A 19115-nucleotide genomic window follows, 5' to 3' on the forward strand; every position below is an offset into this window, starting at 1 on the left:
CCTTTGGTGTAACTCTGAGGAAGGGCAGGCGAGGGCGCCTCTCCCGCTCGGTAGCTCGGTCCAACAGCTGCAAAAGCCAAAGTGAGCCTTGGTATTCCCAATTATTCATCTACACGTCAGCTTCAAGTTCAGTGTCCCAGCTGGGCATAGAATCTTGTAGTTCTGGCAGGATCCTTGTGGCCTCTTAGTCACATACCTTCCCCCAAGGCAAGAATCCTTCCACAAAAGTCCTGATAAAATTATTTATTTAACAAGTATTTCTGGAGGGGAGAAGACAAATAAGATAGTCACTGTCCTGGGGATGCTTTCACCAAACTGGGGGAAGTTGTCACATGCCGAGATGACCATCACATCAGGCAGAATATCCCAAGTGTCATGACCAACAAAGAGGGCCCAGAGGTACACCTCAGAGGCGAAAGTACTGCTGGTCAGAATTATTGGGGTGGGGTAGACTTCCTCAAGACAAGACCAGGCTGGAGCATTCCAGACAGGGTCCACCTAGACACAGCCTTCCTGAAACAGCCAGGGTGAGAAGGAAGCACAGTGTATGTTATTAGTCATGGGAAGAGTGATAGCCCACTCACCACCTCCCAGACAGGCTTGTTCTTTTTTAGAACATCTTAAATCATATATATATATATATATATATATATATATATATATAGTACGTGTGTGTGTGTGTGTGACATATATGGTATGTATGGTATTTATACATATTTCTTATGGATGATCTGTCTCCCTCTAATCTCTAACCCTAAGTCCTAATGTCATCCCCAGAAGCCGCACAGAACACGGCTAATCCCACTGCGTCATGACAACACTCCAAATATTTGAAGATGACGCTTTTGCTCCCTTTCCCCATCCCCCAAAACAACAGGGATTAAGTTTCTTTTTCTTGCCACCATTCCTCAGATGATGGCTTCCATAGCCTCACTATCCTAATGGCTTCATGGGGACATCTTTGGTTTGTCAAAGTCTCTCAGGGACATGTGTTATTTTTGCTCTTCTTTCTTCTGGTAAGGGGACCACTCCTCCCCACTCTTGGTCTATAGGGCAGGCTTCCTTGGGGCTGACTTTACCACTCAACTTTCAGGGGAGAGGGGTCAGTGCACAGCCCAGTCCTGATCAATCAGCTCACTGCTAACCCCTCCCCACCACTGGCACCTGTAGGGACTGATTTAGAGACAGGCTTGTGGCCCAAGGCAGTCCAAACAGAATGAGTCCTGGGCCCCTTGTTGGAACTACCAGAGGGAGAAGTTCTCAGTTCTCCTTGCAGTGAGGCTGCTGAAGTGTCCAGCTATTTGCTTGGAGTTGGAGGGAGACCACAGGAAAGAACTTGCTTGGCAATAAAGCCAATAATGAGAACAAACAAACTCCCAGGTCTGCAAGACTAAAAAAGGCCACAGCGGGTGATGACTGTGTGAGAACCTGGATCCAGCTGCTTTTCTGGCTACTTGATTTGGTAGGTGTCTTAGGTGAGAGTCCTTAGAAACTGCTTGTAAGAGAGATCCAGTGAACGGGATTTCCTAAGGGAGGAAAAACCTATAAGGGTGGAAGTTGAGCAGGACAGGGAAAGGGAAGGAGCCAAGCAAGGCTCATCGCTTTGCCTGATCACAGCAGAGAGCTCTGGAGCATAAACCACACCACATGGTCATCCCACCACGGGGCAGCTGAGTGTACCCCAGGATCCATCAGCCATTGGTGGTGAAGGGATTAAGGTCACCAAAGCTACTCCCTTCAGCCGGGCAGTTCTCTGGAATTTGGGGCATCTGGGAACCCTTAGCTGCCCACACTCTCGGCAGCTGGGGGCCGCTGGGGGCCGGTGCACTGGCCTGTTAAAGAGGTCTGGGAGGGGCACCGTTTGAGTCTAATGCTGGGGGCCAATTCATTCCCTTCCCACTTGGGTTTCTGTTCCTTAGAAACCAAAATGTGACTACCTAGAATACTCAAGTGTGATCTGACCACCACCGAGTACGGTGAGACCTTGGCCTTCCTTGATCTGACTTTCTGCAACCATTAGTACACTAGACAATCACATTAGCAAATTTAGTGGCTGTCCTGACCCTTTGGCTCAAACTGACTTTATAACCGATCATTTCCACCCTCTTTCCTTTAATGCTCTTTCCCCACAGTGATACTAAGCCAAATCCACTCTTTCCTTTAATTAATTATTCAAGACAAATATGGGACTTTAAGCTTAACCCTGCTAATTCTTAGCAGTACTTGTCATTTTGTCCATTTCCATCCTTTGCTGCAAGGTGCAGTGAACACAGGCTGATCCGATTGTCACCCATCTGCCACTTCTAATTGTATTGCTGTTGCTGAAAGAGGCACGCCCAATGACAGAAACCTCCAGCAAACCACCAGAGACTGATTTCCCCTCCTTCCAAGCTGCTAATCCATACTCCTGGAAAATTTATTCCACCTGTGCTTTCTCTCGCTGTCTCTTTTCTGGCGGAATCTCTCCAAAGGTGTTTCCCGGGACTTGACCAGTCCTTCCTCAGCACATCTTGCTCTTTCCTGTTTCTTCTTAAGTCTTTGTTCAGTTTGGTCCCTCTGCCTAAATGGTTTCTCTTTTATCTTTTTTTGCATCCCAGCTCACATTCCACTTCCTCCAGGAAGCCCTCCACTATTCCTCAAGCCTAAATGAATCTTCCCCTTAGCTCCTGGAGTGCCAAGCTCAATGCTGAGCATTCTGAGTGCATTGTCTTTTCTCACTCCTGTAGTATCCCTGAGGTGGGTGCTGTTACAATCCACATTGTTCGATGAGGAACCAAGACTGAGAGATGAATTAAGTAACTCACTATCACTAGCTAAAAACTGGTAAAGCCAGGTTACAGAGAGCAAAATTAGAACTCTGGCTGTAATTCAATAAACAATTTGTTGGCTACCCACAAGAAACTAGAGGAAATATTAAAAAGTGATATAGGCAATCTTTGCCCACGATTCAAGAACAGGGTCTATAAATGGCACCAGTATGAACAACGCTGTAAGGACAGTAGAAATGAAATAAGAGAAGGGAGAGCCCGTGTCTGGTAGAAAACCCAGTTAAGGTCACATGAAGGAGTTTATGTTTGACAGGCCAGAATGAGGTGGGGCCCTGCACCTTAGGGAACACTGTGAGTAACAGCATGGAGGAAGGAATACGTGGGGCATATTTGAGCAAGGGAGTCGTCTGGTTTGTTTGAGAGATAAGGCTTCAAGCCTTGGTTGAGGCCCTGTTGTAGAAAGTAAAGGATGCCAAGGCAAGGTGGGTATTGGGCTTTTGAAAAAAGGATCTGAACTATGTCTTAAGAAGAGTTTCCTGGTAGTTAGTTGATGGGACTGGAAGGAGACTGAAATGGGGTTGCAGAGATAAGTTAGGAGACCACTCCTGTTGCCCAGCTGAGAGGAAATTAGGACCTACAAGGGTGCCAGTGATGGCCTTAGATTACTTTTTTCCCCTCTACTCTCCTAAAGATCATAACATCCTTGAGAAGTGTCAATCATTTTTTTAAAATGTGCCCATAACTGCTAAACTGCTAACAATTTCTTGATATGTAATAAGTACCCAGCAAATGTTTTTGGAGTTGAATTGAATGCACGAGCAGGGTGATAAATATAGTTTTATAGGAACTCAGGCCATGCCTGCAACCATCTGCAGTATTACCCAGGAACAAAACTAAGCGAGTTTTTTATTCAGCACCTAATATATACATCACCCTCTCATTCATTCTCCTAGTGGTAGGTACTGACGTTATTTCCATCTTGCAGAGCAGAAAAACTGAGGGCCAAGCAAGCAGGGTCACCAACCTTCCCAGTGTGCAAGGACCGAGAGGTTGGGCTGCAGGACTTTCAGTGCTAAAACCAGAACAGCCCCAGGCAAATCCAGAAGGTTGGTCGCCCTACCAAGAACCCTTGCTCCACATTACACAGCCAGGGTTTAAACACAAGTCTGACCAGCTCAAACCACTCCCCCCCACCACGGGATTTTATTTTGGCTTTCTGATCACTGCAGCCAATAAAAATATCTTATTTGGGTATTTGGGGAATAGAATCCAAACATACTCTTCTATTGAATTTGGCCCATGTATTTGGAGCCTACTTGAGACGGGTGCGTGGAGAGAGGGAGAGAATCACAAAATGGATGGGTTTTTGTCAGAGAAAAGGAACCCAGGGTGGGGAATGTATTTCCTGGCCAACAACCTTACGGAGGCGGTCGGCTTTAAAAACTGTTCTTTGGCGCCACCCAGTGGTTAAGGGCTGTACACCTTTCCTTTCTCCCTAGATTAGAGAACATGTAACGCTTATCAATGTTTATCAATGGTGACAGGTGAAACCCAGCTGAAAGTACTTTCTTCTTGCGGAGCATAAAGATTTGGCTTTAAAAATACAAACTAGCAGAGCTCTTTCTTTCTCTTTTTTCCTTAAATGAAAGTTGGCCAGCCTGCCATAGTCTAGGGTGAGGAGAATCAGATACAAAATTTTAAATGGACACCAAAAAACCTCAATATCTCAAAAAAATCAAAACTAATGCCCCCCAAATCCCCATGATGAACAAAATATCAAAATTTAAAATACAGGACAGACAGGATGGATGCCTCACTTGCCTCACCCTAATCCCAAGAGTGCAGCTTTCTGTTCAAGGGGATTCCTGAAGGTGGCCCTCGAAACCTCACCGTGGATGGGAAAGTGGAAGTGGTGCATTTCAAACTTTCCCACCAAAAGAACTTCATAGAAAAGAGAACACCCCTGCTAGGAGTAGCCAGAAGGCCTGCAGGAAGCAAGAAATTTCTTTAAGCCTCTTGTTTAGGCATATTTTGAATTTGACATCATAAAATATCCATTTTTTGTTTCATTCTATTGCCTTTTATTGAAGTATAGATACTTCAGAAGTGTACAGAGAAGTGCATCCAGCATAACTGTACAGCTCAAAGGATTTTCACAAATGAGCACACACTTAACCAGCACCCAAATCAAAAAAGAGGACATGACAGGGACCCTAGAATCCCTCTCTTGGCCCCTCCGCTCATGACCATCCCAAGGTAGCTCTGACTTGATGTCTGACAGCACGGGTTAGTTCTGTCCGTTTTTGTTCTGTGCATAAATGGAATGATACAACCTAAAGTATTTTGAGTCTGACTTATTTTGCTCAAAACTCTGTCAATGAGATTAGGCCATAATTTTCATATGTGATTGTAATCTGTCCATTCTCATTGCATGGTATGAATATATCATAATAAATTTGTATTTTCTGCTCATGTGGGTTGTTTTAGGCTGGGCTGTTACTCATCATGCTGGCGTGAATATTTTAATGCATGTCTTGATTAACATACACATTTCTGTCGGGGGTGCACTTGCTGGGTCATAGGGAAGGCATATTTTTAGCTTTAGTATCTACTACTAGTTAGCTTTCTAGAGTAACTGGAGCAATTTTCACTCAGAGAGTTCCTGTTGCTTCACATCTTTGTCTAAGACTTGATATTCTTGATCCTTTTTATTTAATCTGGTCAAGTAGAGTGGTGTCATACTGTTGTTGATTTGCATTTTCCTGGAGAATAATGAAGTTAAAAAAACCTTTTTGTATATTTATCTGGCATTTTTTTAATGGTGCCTTTTGAAAAATAAGTTTTTAATTTTGATGAGGTCCAATTTATACTTTTTTTCTTATGTTTGTGCTTTTGATGTCATATCTAAGAACTCTTTGCCTAAGATCAAGGTCACAAAGATTTGCTCATACATTTTCTTCTAGAAGCTTTGGAGTTTTAGTTCTCACATGTGGGTCTATGATTCATTTTGAGCACATTTTTGCACATGGCATGAGGTAAGGGTTTACTTTTCTTTTTTTTTTAACGTATCCAATTATCCTAGCACCATTTGTTGACAAGACCATCCTTTCCCCCAGCAGCATTACTGAGCAGCTGATTGTATCCCTCCTGAGGGCTGACCCACTGCTCGGTTTCAGTTATGTGCATAATAAATACATTTCCTCTCTGTTCAAGCTCATTCAAGTTTTGTGTTGTTATTTGAAGCCAGAAGCAATCTAACGGTGTCTGTGTTGCCAGGGGATGGGACCCAGAAAGAAGGTCAAGGGAACGTTAGCCCAGTAGATCTTTTGGAGAATAACCCACACCTGATCCTCAGAAACCCTTCTCAGTCCATGTGATTTCAGTGGATGGGAGCTCTGCCCCTTACCCCAAGAAGGCCATACAATCCAATTCTGACCAAAAGACTGCATACCCCGGAACAGGGATGCAACCAAACCGGGTCAGGCCGAGTGCTCCCTGGGACTTTTGCCGCAGTTAAGAAAAGCTGCTCTCTTCTCTAACTTCATAAACTATAAGACAATGTAGGCTTAGAGCTGCCAGTGGCCATCTCGCTGTCCGGTGGCAGGAGCAGACTTGAGAGTGAAACCCAATAATGACAAGCAGGACCAAAACGTGGAGAGAGAGAAAGAGGCAGGGTCCTCACGACATCATTCACCCCTCTGGATGAGCCATGCTTCACGCCCTTTGCATCTGGGGGCAAATCACAAAGCGGGGGGTGGTAAGGACCCCCGCAACCAGCGGGAGCTCTGAGAGTTTCTGAGAAGTAGGTGCAGGTTATTCCCCAGAAAGTCGCCCGGGCTGCTCCGAGTCAGGGGGTCAGGTTGTGCTGGTCTCTCCCTGCAGGGTCCTACCGGACTAGAACCGGTTCTGAAGTGCTGTTTTCCGGGCCCGCAGGTGCTGCTATTGCACCGATTCATTCCGAAGTGATTATTTTTTTCTTGCTCGAATGGACAGGGATAAGCAATCCTCCACCGCTCCCCAAGTCTCAGAAAGCTAGCATGCGGTAAAACCAGCAGCCGTAAAAGGGATGATCAGAGTCACACTGAACAATCGTAGGACCTTAACGGTACCAGCTCCCTACAGGTGAACCAGGTGCCTGCCTGGGGAGAGCGGCAACGAAGCAGACACTTCACAAAAAAACTCAGAGCAGAGAGGCAGGGCACCTTGGTGGCAAGGCACGAGTGGTTCCAAGCCTGGCTCTGCCTTGCTAGTCAGGTGAGCTCAGGTAATTTACTGAGTGTCCCCTAGTGTCAGTCTTGTGTGTGAAATTCAGGCTACACATGCCCATGGGAACAGCCCTCAGCCTCTGCCCGGCTGCAAGACCAGGCATCCCATGACTCGTAGTGGAGAATGAATGTTCTCTCAAGTCCCACGTCTTCACTGTCCACCTGTGTCCCTCACTCCCAGAGTGGCTGGGGGCCACCTTGGTGTGGGTCAGAGCCTGGGCTCCTGGGCTTGGTCCCCCCAGAGCACACTGCCTGCTCCCCAGCAGCCCTGGGCCAGAGCCGCTTGATTCTCTTTCTCACCGTGTGTCTATCTCCCTGCACCGCAGTGTCCACCTTTACTGAAGGGCTGGGGTGATCAAAGAGAGTTTCAATAAAGAACTTAAAGCTGTGGCCTAAATTTGATGGTGGCGAGATGGGGAAAACCAGAGTTACTGGCATTCCTTTTAGGAGAAGCACTGTTTATTTGTTCAGGAAAAAAAATTCCTTGCTAGACCCAGAGGGGAGAGGAGAACCCCCACCCCTGGAAGAACTGAGGGCACCCAGAATTCTCCCAAGTGCCTGGGGCAAGGAATTTTCAGGTTACACTGCAATGCGGTGGCAGTGGGAAAAGTGGGGGTCCTGGGTGTGACACCCTCCTTGACTCTCCAGTGATGGTCCGTGTCCACTGAAAGAAAAAGGCACAACATAAAAGTTGTGAGTGATGTTTTATTTGAGGACTTTACTGAGAACTATAGCCAGGGAGACAGCCACTCAGATGGCTCTGAGGAACCGCTCTGAAGAGGTAAGGGAGGAACCAGGGTATAGATGAACTTCTAACATGTAGTGAAGCATGAAAAGATTGCTGCTAATCACAAAGAAAAGTCATCTCATGTTAATGATTTTGGTGCTTTTCTATGTGTTAGGGGGATGCAAGAATCTGGGGTCACTGAAAATTTTCCTTAGATGTGTCTCTTAACTATCTAGGGGCCAGTATATCCAAAGCACAGGATGCTTCTTGTTTTCTGCATCCTGAATTTCCCTCAGGGTGCACTGTCCTGGCTGCTGTGGCTCATGGCTTGATCCCTGTAGAACTGGAATGGCGGGCAACATTTTTTTCTTTACAATCACATTCCTGAGAAGCTGAGGTGAGTGGTTGCTTTGTGAAGCTGGGGCAAGGGCTGTCCTTGCCTCCTGAGAATTTACCTCAAACTTTCAGAGACCCCAGGGACCCCCTGGGTTAGGAGGTTTTGTTCCAGAGTCCCAGGGGAAGAGAATCTTCCCAAGAGGGTCCCCATCAGGGGCACCTCTAGCTTCTAATCTCACTCCCCATCCTCATGTCGAAAAGTTAATCAATGGTCAATCTGAGAAAAAACTGGAGGGTTTTATAACCTGAGGGTCATAACCCGGGAGACAGCCTTTCAGAAAGCCCTGTTCCAAATGACTGTTCCAAAGAGGTAAGGGTTGAGGGGAGGCCAGTATATATGTGATTTTGGCAAAGGGGGTGCGTGCAGTCAAACACACATCTTGGCTGAAGGTTACTGCTCACTATCCACAAGGAACAGATAGCTTAGTCAATGGTTTTACTGCTTTTTTTTTCACTTACATATTTTTATTTGGAAACGTTTCTATCAGTACAGTGAAACCAAATTTTAGAGACACTTGATGTCGTTGGTTTAGATATCATTCCTTTATTATAAAAGAGAGACGTAGAAATTATTTACATGATGAGAAGATGTCAGCGCTTCAGTGGAATGGGCGACTTCACGTGATGCCATTTCAAAAGTGACTTTTCAGTCCACATATTTTCCAAGACTGTCACTATCTCTAAAAAAGAAATAATCCTTGTCATCTAGACCCACTTTGCTGCCTCCGTATTCTGGGAGAAGAACTTTATCTCCAGCTTTCACGCTCACAGGTTGACTGTCCCCACCCTTCCTTTGGAGCCCGATCCAGCAGCTACTCCTGCTGCCTGCAGTGCTCCTCCTTGAGACTTTTCTGGAAGCATAATGCCTCCTTTGCTTACAGTTTCGGCTGCAGTCCTTTTGACTAATACAGGGTCAAAGAGGGGAAGAAACTTTCTGAACGCCTGTCCCGCCGTGACTCCAGCCACCGCAGTTCAGATTCTGCTCTCCAGCCGCTGCCGCTAGGAGCTTCGTGCTTTTCTTCCTAAGTGTGGGAAGATGACAGAAACCAGGCTCATCACATTTTCTCCTGAAAATATCTAATCATCTGAGGGCTGGTTCTGCCAGTTTTCCCAGAACACAGAACTGCCTCATCTTGATCTCTGCCCTGAACTCCTTTCAGGGTGTACTGAAGGTCATACTGAATCAGGTCAGCAACTAATGACCTGATTCCTGTAGAACCAGATGGTGGGCAACACTCTTTATTTTTTTAATTTGTATTTTTTAATTTATTATTTTTCCATCTTTTTTGGGGGGGAGGCAATTAGGCTATTCATTTTTTTAATGGAGGTGCTGGGCTTGAACCCAGGACTTCAGGCGTGCTAGGTATGCACTACCACTGAGCTGTACCTCCTCCTGCATCCTTTATTGTACAATCCCCTCTCTTTAGGTACTCATTTCAACCAGGTTTTGGGAGGCATTTCCTGATCTATTTATACCAAGATGCTAGGAGTGCTCATTCCCAGGTCAGACAAGGATTTGGTTGACATTCACTGTGTTATTACTGGTCTAGGCGCTGTTAACAGTAACCAAAAGCCTCTGGACCATCTGTCTCACTAGTTTGTCATGGTCCAGGAAATGGTTCCCTCTTGTTGCTTCTTCCCAGACCTAGAGTTACACTATTACAGTCATTATCTTATAGAACTATAGATTTGGTCAATCACTTCAGGTCTTCGAGTCCACCATTTTATTGGAGGCTCCGTCACACATTTGGCAATGCAAGAAACAATAACCTTGTAAAACAGGCAGAATGCAAGTAATATAGCCGGCAACATGAGTAAGGTCATGAGGAGATAATGTCGTCTAAGGAGTCACACGGCTGGTGCCAGAAGAAGAAAAATTGATCTGTATGGTTGAGCAGGTATTTCTGCCATTGGGGAGGTCTGGTTAACACCAAGGAAGAGGCACGATGCACACTAGAGGGGAAGGAGGGGGCCCAAACGAGCAGAGAACATTTTTATGTTTAAATTTTTCTTGTCTTGCCTTAAAATATGAATTTTATTTCATCACCCAGAGTCTGTCCCCTCTCAAAAGGCTTGCTTTTCCCAACTTGCCCTGAAGCAAGTCCCCATCCATCTTTTAGGAAACTCTTGGGAGATGCATGCCCCTCCTTCCAGCAGCAGACTTCTCCAAGTCTGAGTTGGTCCACAGTAGGTGCTCAGTAAATATTTGACGGCTGATGGAATAAATAACAGCGAGCATTTGTTATGAGGGAGGGTATAGCTCAAGTGGTAGGGTGCATGCTTAGTGTGCATAAGGGCCTGGGTTCAATCCCCAGTACCTCCTCCAAAAATAAATAAACCTAATTACCTCCCCCTGCCAAAATAAAATAATTAAATAATACAATAATAAATAAATAAATAAAATATTTTTTTAAAATAGTAAGCTTTTGTTGTCAGCAGCCTGCAGAGCACTCTGGGGAGGGAAGGGGGTTGGAGGGCTCTAAGGATGGCCTGGAACAGGCAGATACCATTCAAGTCAGGTCACCACTTAGCTTTCAGCCCAACTGTGTGAGGGTGTAGTTTGTGGAGGAAACTTCTGAAGCAAACACACACACTCCTTCCAAGATCAAACCTTAATTATTTTTTGTATTTTGGCAATTTGAACTGCATTTATTTTTAAACAAACAGGGAGGGTGGGAACATTGCGTGTTTTGAATGTTGTGTGCAAAACCGATCCTCGTCACCATCCCACCATCGCAACTAAACCTGGCGGGGCAGTACGCAGGTTCCCAGCATCACAGGCAACACCGCATGTACGTTTTGTAATGAATGATGTAAACTTCAGTTTTAAGGCAGCTGGCACTCACGCTGCACACAGGCTCAGTTCCGTGCCCATTTCAGAAATGGGACAAACTTGAAAGCAAACTATAAGAGCAAAGAAGGGGAACCAGCATTATTTGACAAAAACAATATTTTGTCAAAATATTTTCCCTTTCACACATACATAAAAGGAATACTGGAACATTTAGAAAAACAAAGCACCCATCCTGCCAACTTCAGCCTGTTCCTTAACAAACATTTCAAAATACTGATAAATAAGAGTGACTGCAAGCAGAATTCCAGTGCCAGAGCCCACGGCCCCGAGGAAGTCAGCCAACACCGACAGGACGCCCATGTAAAAGCCCCTGAACGCGGCCGCCATCGGGGGGTACCTATTAAGCTCATGAACCATAGAGGTACCCCTGTGGCCCCTCATTACCATTTGCTGTTCAGCTACATCTTTGGCGGAGGAACCAGACACCTCTATCCACATCTTAGGAAAGAACACACGTGACCCCAACATGAAGATGATGTAAACGGCCACTTGGACACGGTCCTCTGATGTGGCACCCATGGACTCAGGAGGGGAATGACAGTAACAATGACCCCCACTGGGTAGGAACGAGCAGGTCCTCCCCCACTGACACAGGCCCACTGTCCTCGTAAATTGACTAAAAAGCTGCGACTAAATCGAACCGATAGCATCTGGGAAACGACCTAGAGGTTGACAGCAGGGCTGACTGGAGGAGAACAGGAATGTGGATGGTGTAGATGAGCTTGCTGGGGTCGCTGCTGGACAGTCCTCTATACCCGGCAGAATTAGCTGAGCAAGTCAGCACGAAATCCCTGAAAATACAGCAAACACAAAAACTGTTGCAGTGAGGTTCATGAGATTGGGTAAATTCTGATGATAGAAAGCCTCCCTTAAAGTGGTAAGATAACAGCAGGAGGCGAGGTTCCAGCCCATAGCAGGAGCCCAGCGACCGTCAGCTCCCTGCACGCACCCGCCTGGCACTTAACCAGGCCCCAGCCGGGGTCAGCACTGACAGAGTGAACGAGGTGCTGTATCTGCCCCTCCCCGAAAAGGGGAGACACTGTGTGACCAAGTGTGTCCTAGGACGAGAAGTGAGAGTGTCTCAGGGACCAAATGCTGCGACATCACTGTCCTTTGTCCTCAGATTGGCAAATGCTTCATTAGCCCATGCCACCCCCCAGGCACAACTCTGACCTCTTGACTTTACACATTAAATCATTAGTCCTCACGTGAGTTGTAGGAAATGGAGGCGCAGGCAGGCTCAGTTACTTAGTGAGGTCACACAGGTAGTGATGGAAGAGCTGTGATTGGAACCCATGCCACCTGGCACCACCGTCCGGCCTCCAAGCAACAATGCTGGGCTGCGTGGTCTGTGGCTGGTTAGCTCTCTGTGGGTCAGGGGCTAACCTCTACCAGATATGGGCCACACTCTTGGGCGGGCCAATTTTATGCCATTCCTTTCTCTACTCATTCAAAGAGTCTTTATTAAACACCTGTTATAAGCTGAGAACTCACTGGTCTAGGTCCTTGGGTTTCATCAGTGAACAAAGACAAAAACCTCTATCATACGGAGCTTACGTTTTATTTGGGGAAAGGTGGTAGGTGGGGAAAGACAATGAATAATAAATGTTATACTTCTGGTCATGGTGGACTAGGAAAGTCATACCAATGTTCCCAGTAACAATAGCTTAAAAATCCGGACAACATATACTAAGTACCTTCTTAAAAGGGTAAAAGAGCTAAGAAGGAAGTAAGGAATTGCTGGGCCATGCTGGGTCTAGGAGACCCAATTCATTTCTTGACAGATACTGACTTATCCAGTCCTCATCACCGCCCTCTGAATTGTCCTATGAAAACAGTAGTGCCTGGTCCGGGGCCAGGGCTGGTATCAGGTTTGTGAAAGAAACTAGCTTGCTAGGCTCTGGGGCTTTATATACACTATCTCATGTGAACCTCACAACATCTCTATGAAGTAAGAACTATTGCTTGCTGTTATTTCCCTAACTTTACAAATGAGAAAACAGAGAGTTTAAGCAACCTGCCCAGGATCACACAGCTAGTAAGTGGCAGAACAGGCTTTGAACCCAAGCTGTCTGAGTTCAGTCTGTAAACTAAGCCATGGTCCACACTACCTCTTGGTAAATAGTACACATTGTTTTTCTATTGGCTTTAGTAGAAAGATAACTCTGGTAGGAATGTTACTATTACTTTGTGTATGAATAAATGACTATATGATCTCTACTGAAATCTTGTTTTATGCAAAGATGTTTAATTTCTGGTGTACAGCACAATACTCCCACCAGAAATTAACACAACATTGTGAACCAACTATACTTCAATAAAATAAAACGACAAAACATCTTAATAGCCCTGGACAAGCCATAAACCAGTCACAACAACTCTCCTGGCTTTGAGATTACTCTCATTTCTTCTGTGAGATTGGCAATTTCTCCTGCCTTAGGTTGCATTATTTGGTCTACGATAGTCAATCTTTTTATCCACATCTTAAGAACAAAGTGTACCACAACTCGTGCTCGGTTTTGCAAAGCACTTGCTGTTGCTTTGTAAGAAGAGCTGTCATCTCTCCAAAGAGAACTTTGTTTCACTGGCATCAGTTTCACTGCCTGTTGCTCCATATCCCTGTCTTTCTACATCATCACTTTTGAACCAACTGCTGAATTACAATATGATCTTTTTGAAGATATTTAAAGAGCACTAAATTCAGCACATGCAGTGCCAACAGTGCATCTAACTCAAAGTGAAGACAATATGGGCAGCTGTGCTCAGTTTCTCAAACTTGCAGCCAATAATGTCTCCATCAGGACCCTGCCATCGATTGTCAGATACACTCCTAACATCAGAAATGTTGAAATGGGTGGGGGGATGTATGTCTTAAAATTAAATAGGGTAGTAAATACCTGTATTGATTAGAAATCTGAAAGAACAAGAAAGTGACAGAAAATTCCACCCAAGCTGACTTAAGCAAAAGGGATATATTGAGCTACAGAAATCCAAAAGTCCTTGTGTTAATCCAGCTTCAGGTATGGCTGGATTCAGGACTCTCAGATATAATCAGGTCTCGGTTTCTCAACATTTCTTTCTCTTTCTTCTATAGGAATGGCTTCAGTCTCAGGTTTCATGTGGTAGCAGGCTGGAACCAGCCAGTCTAACCCCCACATCCTCTCGGGTCTCAAGTCCAGCAGAAAGGAGTGAGCGCCTTTGTCCCAGAATTTTGAACCTGAGTCTCAGTGCTGCTCATTGGCTCTGACATGTCACCTGCCTAGCCCTGGACCAATCCTTGTGGTTTTGGGGTCTGTTACTACTATACCCCAGGGCTGAGTTACCTTCCTGGAAGCCCAGGGGGTGCTGGGTCTCCAGAGGAAAATGAGAATGGAGATGGGGCGCAAAAAGGGGCGCAAAAACAATGGGTGGTTGACTGTGGGGAATTGGGTGAGATGAGCCCCCCAGGGCAAGCCCCTCCCTAGGTGGCTTTGGCCCTGCTCCTCTGATGCTGTCTAGGGCAGGGAGCTTTGCTGAGACCCACCAGCTCCATCTGAATCAGCCCCACGGGCAGCCGCCCTCCCCAGCTGGCCAGCTGACATGACACTGACTCAGCTGCTACGTGTGCTGGATGCTGCCTGGAAAGTTAATCAGCCTCTGAGGCAAGACATTCCTCCGGTGACGTGGGTTGGGGCCGTGAGTGGGTGGGAGTGAATGAAAAAGAGTGGGAGCAGCATGGCTCCTAAAGCGTTTATGAAGTGAAGAAGCACAGAGAGAAAGTGAGGGGGGAGGTCAGAAGCAGCAGGAGAAGGCGCCCCCCCGGGGCTGTGGGTACTTTCTGCCAACAGGCGCATGCTGCCCGGTCCCTGGTCCCCCGTCCCCAGGAGCAGAGTGCCACCACCCCACCCCCTACCCTGCCCGGCAGCCCTCCTCCAGCTCTGCCCATCTCTTTCCTTCAACCCAAGTTGCAAGGAGCAGGATGGTGCAAGAGGCAGGTCGGGAGAGGAACAGAGGAGGGAAGCTCGGTTAGGAGGGGGTCCTGCAGCAGAGGAGGAGAGCAGATGCGGGAGACAGGGAGCGGCAGGCAGGGGGCTGCACAGGAGTGCTTTTTACAACCACTCAGAAACAGGACGGAACTCAACACGAAGCACCTGCCCTCTGTCAGGTCCCCAACTAGGAGGTGAGGATGCAGAAATAAATAGGATGTCGTCCCCGCCTTCAGGGAGCACAGATTCTAGCCTGGGACACAATAAGAAACATGTTCATCACAATGGAATGTGGTGGAGGGGATCCGGGGTTTATTGAAGGAAGCTACCCCTGAGGCGGGAGTGAAGGAGGTCACTGCTGAGCAGGAGGTCCCAGGTCAGGCCAGCCTTGACCCTGTTCAGAGGGCGTGTGGGTGCACTGAGGGGGCGGGGGGCTCTGGACACAGCTGCGCTGCAGGACAGTTCCCCTTGAGCCCAAGGGACTGGCCTATTCTACTCCCCTTTCAGGCTTTGGCTGCAGGCAATGGGGGGTGGTGACCGCCCTGGCAGCCAAGGGCAATTCTCCACACAAGGGGACAGCTGGCATAGCTGTGAGCCCTTGGAGCCCTCAGGCCCAGCAGCTGGAGGATGGGTGCCCCAGCCTGGCTATGACCTGGGGAGCTGGGGGGGTGGGCAGCAGCATCTGCTCTGATAAGTGTTGTGCTGGATGTTTGGTGCAGGGCAGGTTAGGGGGCAGGAGGGAGCCAGCGGGTGGGGGGCTTCCTGGAGGAGAAGAACAGCTTCGGAAGTGACAAACAAAGGAAGGTCTGAAGGCTCAATGTTACAAAAGTTGTAGGAGTGTGTGGCACTTTCTGGAAATGCTAAGCTATTTAAGTATGACACTGGGCATAGGGTAGAAATAGGAGGTGATGGGACAGAGGCCTGACAGGTGGGCAGAGGGCAGATCAGGAGCAGTCCTGTGTGTCATCATAAAAAATTGGGGATTACAGTTCTTTTTAAAAAGAACTGGACTCTCATTCCACCCCCCACCTCTAACCTTTCTGCAAACATTTATCCACCGTCACAGGGTGAGGCAGTCCTGTTCAGTTGGGTGAAATCAGGGCCCAGTTGCTGCAGAACTGAAGCAGGCAAGAGGCCACCAGCAGGCAGATGGCCAAAGAGGGACAGACGGCCAAAGAGGGGCTATCTCCGAGGGCTGAAAACTCAGGGGTTGGGACCAATTTGAAAGTGAAGTTGTTTCCTCCACACAGGCATTTTGGACATAGAAAGAAAGTGTCATCAAAAGGGAGCCCCGAGAAGAGGAATGAGTGCAGAATTTGGAGTCAGAAAAGCAGGAGGCCTAGGGTTGGGGCCCAGCACCACCATGCCAGCTGGTCGGCTCTGGGGAAGTCACCCAACTCTTCAAACCGCCGTTTCCACATCTGCATGGGGGATCAGATCTGTCCCACGTGGTCAGCTCAGATAAGGCACGTGTGTAAAAAAGGCTGTATAAATGTTAGTTTCTGTCATTTTGCCTCAAAAAAAAAAAAAAAAAAAAAAGCCCACAGCCAGGAGAATCCCGAGGCAGGCTCATTTTACTCCAGTGACCATTTGGCACTGAGCAGGTTGGGGACTTACTGGATGACACAGCAAGTCAGCAGCAGAGCCAAGGTGTAAACTCATCCAAGTACTGACTGCAGCATCGTCAGCAGAATCAGCTGAAACCCAACTTCACACTGCAGTTCAGATATCCAAGGTGTTCCCAGGAAGTCCCTTTCAGCAAAGAGTGTTCAAGGTGGTTCCCAGCAGGCAGCCCCAGTATCCTCCAAATGGTTGGCAAGATGTAGCTGAGTGAGGTTCCCAGGAGGCAGGGTGAAAAGGGAGACAGTTTGCCCTGAGGACAGAAGAAGAGACCACACATTTCTCAACGCTCCTTGGGGCCACAGTCCTCCTACCCCTGCCAACCTTTCAAAACAGACTCATTGAGGTAAAAGTCACACACAACAAAACACATCCTTTTGAAGTGTACAATTCAATGGTTTTTAGTATGTTCACAGAGTGGTGCAACCATCACCACAATAAATTTTAGAATATTTTCATCACTCCAGAGAAGGATTCCCAATCATTAACAGCCATTCCCTTCCGCGACCCCCACCCTCCTCCTAACCCTAGACAATCACTAATCTACTTTACATCTCAATAGATATTGAGCATTTCGTATCGATAGAATCATAAGGTAGATGGTCTTTGTGAGTGGTGGGAGCTGCTGGTGGGAAAAGCAGCAGTTGAAGTGGGCTTCATCATTTCAGTGGGGATGTGTGGACCCTGGGGCAGGAGAACCCAAGTAGCAGCACTTCATTTCCAGGGGGAAGTGAGCATGGTTGTTATAATAAGCGGGGCCGGTGGAGTTACTAGGATATCTGTCCTGCAGAGAATGCTGTGGCTAATTGATCACAGAGTCCCTAAAACCAAAATATATGAGCAGCCCATCCCCTAAGTTCCTCCTTGACTTGCACATCTGAAAAAACTTCAAGTCTGGTGAACAGAGCTCTGACTTTAGTCACTTGGCTCTCCTGGTCGGAGTGGGAGTTAAGGTGGATCAAGTAATAAACGGAGTTTGACTAGAATGACTTCACAATTGTCCCTGTGGCTCTCCGGGGCTATTTGTCTCCCTGCTCCCGATTGTATAGCTGGAAGGGATATCCCCAGCCATTGGCGGAATTACTGTATCAGCTCTGGGACTGGCAGAGTAAGGGATCTGATGAGGAGGGAAGTCAAATGGAAACCCCTCCTTATTGAAGTGATAAGCCAAAAGCAATATTGCGCCCCCTGGGGACTGAAGAGATTACTAGTGTCATCAAGGCCTTTGAGGTGCAGAGTGCTGATTTTGTCACATTCCCACTTCCCTCTCAGCCGGGCCAGTGCGGCAGGCGGGTGGGGGTGAGGGAAAGCCAGTGGATGACCATAAACTTAATGATGGGGTGACTCCAATTGCATCTGCTATTTCAGATGTGGTATCATTGCTGGGGAAACAAATACAGCCCCTGACACCTGGTGCACAGTTGCTGATCCAGCAGATGCCTTTTCCTCCATTCCAAGAAGCAGAAGGGACCAGAAAGCCTGCTTTTATTTGTCAGGGTCATCTACTGTATCTTTACCATCTTGCACGGGGACTTCATCATCTCTCTCTCTCTCTCTCTTTTTTTTTTTTTTCACTTTCATTTTTTATTGAAGTGTAGTTGATTTACAATATTAGTTTCAGGTGAACAGCCAAGTGATTCAGTTATACATGTACATACATATATACTTTTTCTTTTCAGATTATTTTCCATTATATGTTATTATAAGGAATTGAATATAGATCCCTGTGCTCTACAGTAGCTCCTTGTTTTCTTTTAATCTATTTTAATATAGTAATGTGTATCTGTTAATCCCCAAACGCTTAATTTATCCCTCCTCCACCCTTTCCCCTTTGGTAACCATAGTTTGTTTTTTATGTCAATGAGTCTGCTTTTGGTTTGTAAATAGAATTTGTATCATTTTTTTAAGATTCCACATATAAGTGATATCATATGATATTTGTCTCTGTCTGACTTACTTCACTTAATATGAGAATCTCTAGGTCTATCCATGTTGCTGCAAATGGCATGATTTCATTCTTTTTTATGGCAGAGTAGTATTCCATTGCATATAAACACACCACATTGTTATCCATTCATCTGTCAGTGTAGTAGTCGGCTGTAAGGCTCATTTTCCCAACCTGTAAACTTTGAAATGCCCAGGGCCGAGCCCTCACAGCTCCTCCTGTCACCATCACTTTCTCCATGAGTTCATCCTGTGTCATCAGTTGAACTTCACAGCTGCAGGTGTGACCTCTTCCCAGAACTTCTGACTCACATCCAACTACTACCCAACATTTTCACTCAGATGTTAATAGGCATCTCATATGTAACAAATCCAAACAGAACTCTTCATTTCTCCTCCAAATCTTCTCCTCCCACAGTCTTCCCTAACTCAGGAAATGACAACTCCATTCTGCCAGTTGTTTGGGCCAAAAACCTAGGCATCATCCTTGCTTCTTTCTCTCGCACATTTTTCATCCAGTCTTCAGCAAGTCCTCCTGACTCTATGTAATGTACAGGAAACCATCATTCCTCTCCA

At 46.6% G+C, this 19115-nt stretch overlaps 2 pseudogenes; both read right to left on the reverse strand.

Annotated features, from left to right (window-relative positions):
• Positions 1-8802: 8802 nt before the first annotated feature.
• Positions 8803-10269, reverse strand: LOC102522849 (annotated as a pseudogene).
• An 891-nt stretch (positions 10270-11160) lies between these two features.
• On the reverse strand, positions 11161-11877 carry LOC102517573 (annotated as a pseudogene).
• Positions 11878-19115: the final 7238 nt, after the last annotated feature.

The sequence above is a fragment of the Camelus ferus genome, chromosome 12, assembly GCF_009834535.1.
Source record: "Camelus ferus isolate YT-003-E chromosome 12, BCGSAC_Cfer_1.0, whole genome shotgun sequence".
Lineage (NCBI taxonomy): Eukaryota > Metazoa > Chordata > Mammalia > Artiodactyla > Camelidae > Camelus > Camelus ferus.